Source organism: Rhamphochromis sp. 'chilingali' (assembly GCF_963969265.1).
Source record: "Rhamphochromis sp. 'chilingali' genome assembly, chromosome: 1".
In the NCBI taxonomy this organism is placed as follows: domain Eukaryota; kingdom Metazoa; phylum Chordata; class Actinopteri; order Cichliformes; family Cichlidae; genus Rhamphochromis; species Rhamphochromis sp. 'chilingali'.
In genome coordinates, this window is record NC_137929.1 from 26,515,672 (window position 1) to 26,527,922 (window position 12,251).

A 12,251-nucleotide genomic window follows, 5' to 3' on the forward strand; every position below is an offset into this window, starting at 1 on the left:
ACAAATGCTTTCAATTCAGGATAGCAATAAGGTATGGTTGGTAGGGGGTTGCAATAAGTAGGCTTAGAGATGAGTGTTAAGTGCAGGCTGCACTTTTTGTTTGTCAGTCATGATCATTTTTTTCTCACCTGCCTTTTCATGTCTTCACTTCCTCTGCCACGTCTTAGATTTCTGTCTGGACTGTGCAAAAGCTGAGCATTAAAACGTTCACCAATGTTGGATTTACTGCAGGCCAGCTGCATTACTTTAACTGTGTTCACTCAATCTGACAGCTGAGGGTAATTTGTAATGTGAACATGCCACCCAAACTAGAATTAACTGAGTCTAGAGCGCACCAAGACGCTTAAATGATCACTGCTCTGCATTGTTAAAGAATTTTCACCTGACAGCATTCAAAATGCATCTTAAGTTATGAAATCACCGATTTACTGACACTTTGTAGCAGTTGTTTGTTTATTGCATCTGCAGTAATATTTTCTTACGTTGGATTAAGAAGAGAGGTTAAAGAGCATGTTAAACTTGCTTTTAGGGTGTTGATGGAGAAGTTTGGTGCAACTTCTGAACTTTTCTGTCTTTGTGGATCTAGATTAGGGGTTTCAAATTCGTGACCACTGGCGGCCCACGCCGTATGTTGATGTGAAGAAATATAATGTAATTTGGCACTTGAAGTTACTTTTTTGTTAGGCAGGATTTGTTTGAGTGTAATTTTAAAATAAGTTGTTTAAAAAGCAAAAATAAATAAATTTCAGTTTTATTTGATAGCCACAGAGAAGAAAGGAAAGGGAAGCGAGGACGGATAGAAGGGGGAAGACATGTGGCAAAGGGTCGCGCCTGAGGCTCGAACCCAAACCCGGGCCCTGAGCTAAACTGGCGCCCATGGATGAGGATGCTTTCAGACTACATTGTGATTTGTAGTGAGAGCAGGTGGAAGAGAGCCTGCAGAGATGGAGGTATGATGTGGAGAGGAGAGGAATGAAAGTCAGTAAAAGCGAAAGAGAATGTGTGTGTGAATGAGAGGGAGACGGGTGTGACAGCGGAGATGCAAGGAGGAGACGTAGTGAAGGTGGACGAGTTCCCATCCTGGGGTCAACCTTTCAAAGCAATAGAAAGTGCGCAAAAGAGGTGAAGAAGTGAGTACAGGCAGGGTGGAGAATGAGTGTCAGGGGTGATATGACACTGATGGTAGTGACCTGTGTGGTTTGGAGATGGTGGCTCTGACAAAAAGACAGCAGGCAAAGGTGGAGATGTTAAGTTTCACTGGGAGTGAGGAGGATGGAGAAGATTAGAGTCGATCAGAGGGACGGCTCAGGTTTGGCAGTGTGGAGGCAAGGCTGAGATGGTTTGGACATTTGCAGAAGAAGCATAGTGGATATATTGGACGAAAGATGCTGAGGATTGAGCTGCCAGGCAGGAGGTAAAGAGGATGATGAGGAAAGGAGAAGTAGTAGCCATATTTCAAAGTTATGAGCCGCCACACCAAACAAGTGTGAGGCAGCACTGTAATGTGTTAGGGAGCTGGGATGCTGTAGGTACGGGTAAAATTTCCTTCTGTTTTTCTGCTGTGTATATATGAGGCTTTTAAAGTGACTATTTTGTTCCAGCAGGACTTTTAAGTGTCCCAGAATAGTGGTGGACTGTGTAAAGAAATGTCAAGCAGTGATACTTGTTTCAAAGGCCAGTGTTAGTTTAGTTTGAGTCTTTTTCTTTTCTTTAAAAGCTTTGTAACCCTGCTGTTCTTATTCTCATGCTTTAAGATTTTCTTTCCCCTTTTATTTACCTTGGCATATCTGTTTTTCACTTCCTTGTTTATTTTTCCTTTATTAGTAAAGGTACTGTGTTTTTTGCCACTAAGATTTGCTTGTAACTATGTTTTGTTTTGTTAATATGCAGGTTTGCAAGTGTGTGTGCAGGGTAGTGGTGTTGAGCTTGGTTGACTTGCATGTGTGGCTGAGGTCATGTTGTTTGCATCTTGCACAATTTTATTTGTTTACAATTATGTAAATATCATAGCTTAATTTTGTGTATTCATGTACAGTTCCCTGACAGTGTGTACGCTCTTGCAGAGTATGAAAGCAACAGAGTTGTAAGTGTGGCCGTAAGAGTCCATTATGTTAAGTAAGACTTGCTGCCAGAATTCAAAACCAGCAGAAAGGACGGGGTCATTGGCTTTGCAGGCGTATAACAGTGCCTTCAAGGCTTTGAAACTGAAGTACAAGTGTGGAACTTGTTATTGCCTTGTAAAGAAATAAGCTCCCTGAAGATGTTTGGTGCCCAGCAGTCTCAATTTCTGCATTGTGCAGTAATCATGGCATAACTAGGAGAAGTCATCAGGCCATGGGCGTGCTAGGGTTAAATCTTATTCTGTTTCTTTCTGAGAAATGATCAATGGAGGCAAAGCAGAGGGTGGCAACGGATTCATCTGGAAGCTTTGTGTTTGAGCACAAACATGGCTATCGTAACGTTCTTGTTCCCTTATGGTTCTGTGCAGGTTCTCAGTTATCCAGGTCATTACTGGTGACTCTAGTGACCCGAATCTTTTTCATATGTTGACTTGTAGCACCTCTCACTTAATAGCGAGTTAAAAGTGCTCAGGAACATCTGCTGGGGAACACCCCCCCCCTTTAAAGGTTAAATACTAGGTACTAGAGTTCCCCTATGGGCTACACATTTAAGGAAAAATAGAAACTGAACTGAGTCCTTAATTCTTTAGGATAATTTCGGTAAACATCCACTTTTTTGTATTAAAGTTAGAAATGTGATCAATAAGAAAATGGCGAGCATCTTTCACTGCGTCTGGATAGAGTCGTTACCTGTTCCACGCACTGGAGGAAGCTCTAACATCTGTTTTCAGTCACTGCATAAATATTTAATTATTCACATCTTGTCTGAACAATTGCCCACAATAGAACACTGATTAAAGCTCACCCTTTGCTGAACTTTGCATTGGTTTTACAGAATAATCAGTTGGTGTTCATGTAGGTGACTGACCTGAACCTTTTATGCTTTAAATTGTGCTGCTGTCTTTATGACGTTCAATCCAGCCTGTGCATAATAACTAAGAACGCATGAGACCGCTGCAGAATGACTTCATGATTCATTATTTCTTTGCCCACAGACACGAGCGGAGTCATCATTGACAAATTATAGCTGGAGGCTGGTGCCATTTTCTCTCAAATAAAACCATGATCGGAGAAAGTTTTTTAATATCTCAGAGTCTGCTCAAATGGTGATCAATGCCTTAATCTTTTTTTAAATAGGTAGCTCTTTTACTGGAGCAAATAAATGTGTTTGATGATCAAATGCTCCAGTGCATATTTTCAAGTGGAGGAAGGGCTGCACATTTGTTTTCTCTCTGTGGTATTAGTGCTTTGTTCCTTCGTTTTGAAATAGATTTTGTGATTCTGTGTTTTTCAAATGCTTCAAAGGTGTTTGTATAACGATGGGAGACTTTTTTTTTTCTTTCTCATCGTCTTAAAGACACTTCATGTCCCAAGACTTCCTCACATTTTCTTATTCCCCCGTCTCAGAAAGTGCTATGAGCGCAGCAGAGCAACATGTCTACGTCTGACATCTCTGTATGCAGTTAAACTGCATTTTCCATGGCAATAATACACTTTCTGCAGTGTCCTCTGCACTGTTGCTCGCAAGCATTTGGGGATATTGTTAAAGCTTCGCTGTTTTCTGTTTATTTCCTTCCAGATGGAACAAAGATTTTAGTAGACAGCGCACCAAGCTCTGTAAAACACTTTCAGTATCTTACAATAATCATGTCCTGCAGCATTGGGCCTTTAGGCACGGGTAGATAAGGGGCAAGGTTAAATGACTTACTGGTTGCTAAGATGCAAAGTCAAAGGACACTTTGAGCCCACTTTCAGCAGTTTAGGTGCTAAAGTTGCAAGTCAGTGTTTGAGGGTATAAGACAATGTTCTTCAATCAGGTCGGTCAGTTTATTATAGTTTATTCTGCGAGTGACTGATTTGGTTACAAGCTGAACGTGGCAGCCGAGAACAGTGCAAGTAAAAGTTGTTGCCTCTGAGAGAAACTCGGCCTGTCACATGTGTCTTTTTATCTACCAGCCCCACCTATTCCACTACTTTCTGTAATATTTCAAACTATGCACTGTTAAAAAAATACAAAAACGATTTTTTGTGGATGCGTTTGCATTGGTGCAAACATGCACATATTTCCATTCCGACTCTTGTTGAATGCTTACAAGCAAATGTTTGGTTTTCATTAGCATCAGTGCAGCATTTATTCTAGGAGTGTTGCCACAGATAGAAATGTTGCATTACCATCAGGCCCTGTGACCATTTCCCAGATGACTTGATTTTTCTTTCTTTCCTAGTCCTTTTTATTGGTTTAACAAAGTTTCTTGGTTTCTAGATGAGGGCTAAAGAAACCTAAAACTTTCCACAGAATCTGTCTTATATTGGCTCTCAGACACAAAGAAATCCTACTGTCAACATCACAGAAAAGAAACTACAGAAGGTCCCAAGATGAGTTTTTACTGCATCTTTCTGATCATGAGTATGAAGGAAACCTGATGTGTCAGAAGAGTAGGTGGTGGCATCGCCATATGGAGGACAAAAGAGACTGAACAGTGGGAAAAATGATGAAGAGAGGCCAGGAAGCTCCCCTTTCATCCTTTGTTCTGGGGAAAAGTGGTGAAGAGATGGGCAGTGGGTGGCATGTTGAGAGATAATGATGAGCTGAGTTCCTGTGGTGAAGCAAGGAAACGGAGGAATGTCGCATCAGGGGCAACGTATGAGAAGATTGTTCAGAAATAAAAGCATACTGAAAGGAAACGCAGAGAAGTTGAGAAACATCAGTGAAGAGGCGTAGTGGTAAACAGAGAAGACGTTGTGGAGACGTAGAGAATAAAACCTACTCCTATTTTTAAGGTACCAGTGAAATGGCATCCTCCTCTAGTTGCAGCAGCGGTCAATCAAACAGGAAGGTGCGGAGTTGAAAGAAGGATGGAAGTGAGAGGAAATGGCTGCAACAGCAAGCACTGCTCTGATGAAAGTGGGGGGAAAATGGGACAAACTGAGTAAATGGCAAGTTTGAGACTGACTGAAGGTAGTGACCAAGAAAGGGGGTGAGAGGGGAAAGAGGGGGAGTCTGGCAAGATGCAACCAGTAAAATTTAAGGAAAAGAAAGAATCTTACTTGGTTTAGATAAGAAATCAATTATCAAAAATGAAAACTTAGTAGGTGTCCCAGTTTTCTCATTTTAATCTTTATCAAGTACAGTATAGATTCAAATCACTGTTTCCTATTACACTGATTTACAGCCAAAATAAACTTTAAAATCTGGTGAAATTACTAAGTTGTAATATCTGAAATTCAATGTATTGTGTGAAATTGTTATCTGATATGCTATTTGGGCATTTCTAAGAGTGAGTGTCTTCACTGGTTGGATGCTTATTTTAAATACGACCGCTCTTCCTAAACTATTCATCCAGTTGTATGCTCGTATGCAACACAATTGTCAAATTTTAAATTTGACGATCCCAGTAGCAGGAAATGCTGCAAAAGTTGTTTAAACTTGTTAAAAACATTTAATCTGGGTTTTTCTTTGTGTAAAACTTTTTTAATGTATTGAGGGGGAAAGTGATCCAACAGCTGTTTAAACTGTTATATTGTTGTTGCATGTTACAACTTCAAAAATATTGTCAACTAGTGTTGTACACAGACAATATGGTGTTAAGTGGCTCTGCAGTCTTTAGAGCTTTGTGCAAATTACAAGTTAAAATTCATGGCGACCGTGGCAAACTGAACGGCGACAAAATTTGCAAGGGCGAAGCAGCTAAATGAGAGCGTGTGTAACATTTGACTAAGCTGCTAAAGTACCACGCTGATTTCTGGGTTAATTTTCTTTTCTGCCTTTTAGAGTTTTTGAAACTCCGATTGTGCCGTAATCCAGGGAAAATTCCACATTCAGGGTTTAGTTCTTAATTTAACCTTGAAACATCCTCAGATCTTTATACCCAGTTACCTTTTGCTGTATGTTGCCATACTAAAGTAACCTATTACTACTTTGTTTTTTCTTTTTTAAAGAATGAATAAAGGGGATATTGAGAAATGCAGGCAAATGTGGGAAATGATGCAGAAAATGAACCATAAAGGGAAAACTGAGAGACAAGGACAGAGGGGCAAACATGAAATGCCACAATGTATTTAGGTGAGATAAAAACTGAATGGAGCCGACTATTGTTTTAGCAGTGCAGTACTGCTATAACAATGAAAACTGAGGACCAATAAAAGACTCAAACACTCAGTAGTAGGGCTGAGAATGAGGCAGAGAATATCGTCTTACAGTGAGGAGAACATATTAAAATGAGTGAAAGATTGCCAAAGTGAACTGGCAAAACAATAGAAGAGCCAAGCGATGGCGTAGAAGAGAGCAGGGAGGTCAGAGAGAAGTGGAGATTACGAGTGAATGCAGTGAACAAAGGATTGAATGAGAAGTCAGTGAAGGTGAAGGAGAGCAAATTAGATAGAAGGCTAAATTAAAGATTGTGGAGAGTGTGAGAGAAAGAAGAGAGGAAATGATGCATGAAGGTAACGCCGTGCAGGAGGCTCTGTCTTATATCATTTTAGCACCTCTCTACTTCCAGCATTGGCTCCACTCCTCTTTCCTACCGTTGCCTTCTTTCTCCACGCCTGCTCTTGTATGCTGTGTAGCATAAACTGCTAACTTGATGGAATTAAACACGCCATATGTTTGCCTCATTATCGATGTTTTGCACATTGCCTATCAGCGCTTACATTTGGGTAACACTTTTATTCTATTCGGATGCTCAGCTATCTGTAAGTGTCTAAATAAGGGACTAAGAATGAAATCTGGTTCGCTGTGTCATGCATGGTCAATTAATCTTTCTCCTCCCGATTTGCTACAATACAGGAGGTCTCCTCTACGCTCTCTCCCTTGATCTGTATCTTTCTTTTCTGCAACAACGTCTTCGAGGCTTGCTAATGATATTGTGATTGCAGTAAATGCAAGGGTAAGACTGTTAATACTTTAAATCGGTGCATAAATATTGTCAAGGTTCCTTTAGATATGACTGTAAGGTAATATTTACATGCGCGTTCATCAACCTTTGTCATTAGATGTCTCGACAACCTGTATTTATCATTCAGACTGCATTTCCCCTTAGCCTTGTTAACCGTGATTGGAAAATGATTCAATGCTAGACAGAAACGGTGATTAGTGTCTGGCTGGTTTCTATATGTTGAAGGCTCAGGATAGCGTTTTAATTTGAAGAACCAATGAGTAGTGCAGCTTAAAATGGTAAAATTACATCTTTTCACACAGATGAGGATTTTAGGTTTACTGGAAAGGTGTTTTTAAGCCATGTTTTTACAAAAATCAGCTTGACTGAACAGCATGATTAAAGTCTACTCACAATAATATGACATGCAGGTGTGGTGAACGAACCATCGTCAGACTGTAGAGCAAAAATTTAGTTAAATCAACTTTGCTTAAATATTTTCAGTGGGGGAAATCATTTGATCCCCTGCTGGATTTGTACATTTGCTCACTTACAAAGTGATGAACAGTTTCTAATTTATGTAGTAGTTTCATCTTAATGGGGAGAGACAAAATATCAACTGTAGATCCTGGAAACCCAGTGAGTTTTATAAAAGATTTAAAAGATGACTTGAAAGAGATACATGTCATTGATTGAAATATCTATCCTCAAGCAAAAAATAACTCTGTACAGAAACCCCTGTTTGCAAGCCCAGCCGTGTAGTTGGTCACCAGGTTTCTGTACATCTCAGGTGGGATTTAGGCTCTCTGCTCTTTAGCCCTTCAGCTCTCTTCGCAGCTTTTCTACAGGACTGAGGTCACTCCATGACGTTAATGGGCTTCTTCATCAGCCTCACTGTCATGCTGAAAGGCTCATCCACAACCCTTGCGGCACACAGTCCCGTTCATCGGCTGCTCAAGTCCCCAAGTCATGTTGACGCCAGGGAGTTTGATATTGGTTTCGTCCGATCCACACTTTTCTCCCAAGCCGCCTCTGAATCGTTCAGATGATGATCATCCTCACTCCATGAGGCAAGATCTGGCACGGAGCTCAGACTGAGGGCAATTGATGAATTTTATATTTCTTCAAATTTCCGACTAATCATGCAGTTGTCACCTTCTCGTCAAAGCTTATCGCTGATGGTCTTTTAGCCCAGACGATGCAATGTTGTCCCTGATATCCTTTCACAGTTCTTTGGTCTTGCCCATGGTGGTGCACTGATTCTGTGAACAGGTGTTTTATACACAAATCAGATGGCTTAAAGGTGATCAAATACTAGTTCATTCTGTGACATGCAAATCAGTTTATAACTTTTACGTTTTTCTAGATTTCTTTCTTAGACATTTTCTCTCCATTTAAAGGAAAAGATCATGAAAATTAGAGGCTGTTCATTTCTTTGTGAGCAAACTTACAATGATTATTCTGCCAAGTGAGCTTAAGAGAAACAATGCTTTTCTTGTGGACGTTACTTATCGCTGTAAATTAAACTCTCAATCTCACACTTATAGCCACTGTATCCTGTTGACACTTGACGTAAAAGTGACTAATTAGGTGAGAAGCCCCGTGTGATTTCTGCTGCTGCTCCGTACTGCATTCACTGAACGGTGATTTAAAAATGTATTATACTCGTAGGTAAAGCGCAGTATCTGAGAGTAGGGCTGCTCGATTATGGCAAAAATGATAATCACGATTATTTTCACTGAAATTGAGATCTCGATTATTTGACGATATTTATTTAACCCTTTAAGACCTACTATAGAACCAAGTCCACCAGAGCTTATATTATTTTTTTTACATGCTGTAGTGCCATTTGTGGGAGCATTTCAAGTTGCTATACATCAATACAACTGTTATAGCCCATATTTTAATAATATGTATGCATTAAGTCCATAGTAATTACATAAATTGCAAAAAAGTGCAATAAACTACAAAAAATATTGAAAATCGCTTTTGTTTTGTTTACATATATTTCTACTTGGAGAAATTTAAGAGGTTTATCCCTCAAAACTTTAAATACAAAAAAGTTGCAAAAAATAGTTTCCCACCACAGGAAATGTATTTTGAGTGTCTTCATAGTTTTATTTTGGAGATACAGCAATTTTTATATACTGCAGGAAAAACAAAAAACAATCCTATGATGCAAATTTGCAAAGAAAACAGCATGTGCATCATTTCACTGTGGGAAGTGTTACGAACAGCTGATAGGAACGGCAAAGCGTGTTTCTGGAATATTATGTTTTTGTTCCTGCAAGCGCTTTTTATGCAATTTTTGCAAAGCTATATGTGGAACGAAACCGTGACCGAGGACAAGCTGATGGCATCAGATGTAAGTACAACTCCTCCGGTTTCATATGCAAAACAAATTATTGCGCTAGCTTACACGGTTCAGGTTCTACAGGGATTTAAAAATAGTTACGCAAAACGGAGCTTACTGCTCTGACCGGCTTTAAAGGGTTAACAATGACTTTAAAATAATAATATAAAATAGTGTGCAACACCACTGAAGTTTTTTTTTTTTAAACTCTTTTCAACCAACAGCAGTCACTCTCCTCTCCAAATAACTTCTGCTTAGCTTTCCGAGCTTCCCTCGGGTCCTCTTAATCAGCGGTCTCCAACCTTTTTTGCGCCACGGACGGTTTATGCCCGACAATATTTTCACGGACCGGCCTTTAAGGTGTCGCGGATAAATGAGGGAGGGGCTAATAATCGGCTCAGTCATTTTTAATGATCGTTGAAAGCCCAGATCGTAATCGTGATTAAAATTCGATTAATTGAGCAGCCCTATCTGAGAGGGGTTTCCTGTGTGCATTTTCTTCTTCATATTTGTAATCTCCAGCTTTACTTAGAACCTCATTTTCAATAGCTTTGTGTAGTCATTTGTCATAATTTCAGGCTGGTGAGACAGCTGCGTAGCACTCATGGAGTGTTGCGGTTGGTAATAACGTTTTCTCAGATGTTCATGGGATGTTTGTCCATTAGACAGATGTCTTGTCTGCTCCTTTTTTGTCAAGGTGTACACTTCAGTATGTTTTATAACTGGTCCAACTGGTATCTAGCACGTTAGCTGCTGACTCTTAAAGCATCCTGAGTAAGCAGTTAGTCAGCACACTGCAGGGAAATGCATCATACCTTTATCATAACTGCAAATGTCAGAGGAAGTTTGGCTGCTGGCAGACACAACCTTTCGGGATGCACCAATAAGACGTGCACACAGAAACATGCAAACGCTGCCAGAAGGTTATCTCGCAGTGCACAGACACACGTTTGTTTGCTGAAAGGTAATTTTGTCTGTGGCTGTGAATGTTTGAATGTAACTCAGCCTTTTTTTTAATTGTGTGAAATTGGGACAGGTTTTTGCCATCGGCAAAAAAAAGCCAGGGGGAGAGTTGTGCTGCATTGTTGCTCTTACCTGTCACACTTAAGTGCACCCATGTACATGCAGGCAGACACGCAGTTTTTAAAGGTGACCGTAGCAAAGACTCTGGCCACATTAAAAGGAAGACTCTTATGAGTTTTAAATCAAATTGCCCTCCAGCCTCATGTGCAGAGACACGCAGGTGCGCGCACACTTTCCAGCACACCGTTTTACTCCCCCTGTCACTGTTGATGGTTTCATATTCGAACACAGTCTGCCACTCTAGCATTGCCTGGTGTCTGATGCTCAAAGCACAAGAGGGAAAAAGACCCTTTTTACCCCATCCCTGACAATTTGCATTACAAAAATAACACACACAGACTTATCACACTGTTTGATTTCGATCTCTTCCTCAAACAGATTTAAAAAAGTGTCTTACTTATGGGCATACTGTGGACACTGAGAGGCACGCAGTGAAAGCCAAACTTCTATCTCTATTTCCTTCACTTTTCCTTATCGTAGTCTGTCTCCAGGTGTTTCAGTAGTCTCTCAGCCGCACCCCTCCCTCCATATCTACATTTTGGCAGCATCTGCATAGGACTCAACAGAAAGTGGAGACAGGAATTAAAAAAAAAAAAAAAAAATTCATGAAATATAAGACTTTATTCTCAGGTGGGCTGAAAGACTAATTGGAGTAAATATTAAACCGAAGTAAAATAAACAGTTGTGCAGCCCTGTGCAGGAATCAGTTCATTTCAGCTAGGGATGCAATGAATCACAATCTCACTAATGGTTCATGTTGGTTTTTCCTTTCCCCATTTCTATTTTTTGTCTTTGTTTTTTGCCAGGGACACACAGAAATCTTCAAGTCTTAATGCCCTTCATCACAACAACATTTAGCTACTGCATTATTGCTGCGATACAACATTGCCACTGTTGATCTTATTGTCGATGTTTAGTGATGCACCAAATTCAGCCCACTGTTGAAGTGTTTTCTCAGCAACAAAGTGAAATAAGTACGAGAAACTCGGATTGTGCTGGTGGGATAGTTTTCCCCCATCTAACCTCAGAAAACCTCAGAAAAGGGCAGAGACGACTAGATCCGTTCTACCTCCGCTTCAGCTTTTTCCGCTATGACCTGAAAGATGTAAATAATTAACAGAAATGATGTTTTGGTTTGATAGTTCATGTTTGACACTTTTCTTCTTCTCGTATGTTTAAAAGTTTAATTAGTTCTGCTCAGATGCAGATTGCTGCCAGCTCGCTTCGTTTCCAAGTGAGTGTTGATCTCAGCTGCAGATAGCATTGAAAGGAGCTTGTAATGTCTTATATTGAAATACAGAGCCTGTCTGAAACCAGCTAATATTGTTGATAATAACAGAGCATCGGTTTCAGGATCCATTAGCCTGACGGCTTTTAGTTCCCGTTCTGTCTGTCTGTTGTCACATCAGCGCTCTTTCCTATTCTGTGTCATATCCAATCTGTCCTTTGAAATCTTGTTTACACCTTTTTTCCTTCTAAACCCATTTCTGTCTGTTCCTGAGCTCATTGATCTCCCTTCTCCTACCAGTTTGCTTCTTTTTATGTTCTCTTTTCCTCATGTTTTTTTCTTTACTGTAAGAAATGTTTTTAATTACCATAAGAAATGTTACTTCACCCTTACCTCCTAATCAGCTCCACTGACTGACAAGTAAACAGCTTCATTTTCGCCCCACAGATGTGCGTGTGCGCTGCAGCTTCTTTGACTCACAAGTTTGCCTGGAGCTCAAAACATTTTCATGAGGACTGACTCATCTTCACAATTCTGTCCAAGTGCAAACTAAACCAAAGCAGCATTGGCACTTTTTTTTATTAAACTATATC

At 40.1% G+C, this 12,251-nt stretch overlaps 1 protein-coding gene across 1 annotated transcript in view; it reads left to right on the forward strand.

Annotated features, from left to right (window-relative positions):
• pcxb (pyruvate carboxylase b) overlaps positions 1-12,251 on the forward strand; it is a 332,441-nt gene that overhangs the window by 181,125 nt on the left and 139,065 nt on the right. The gene's annotated exons all lie outside the window — the stretch shown is intronic.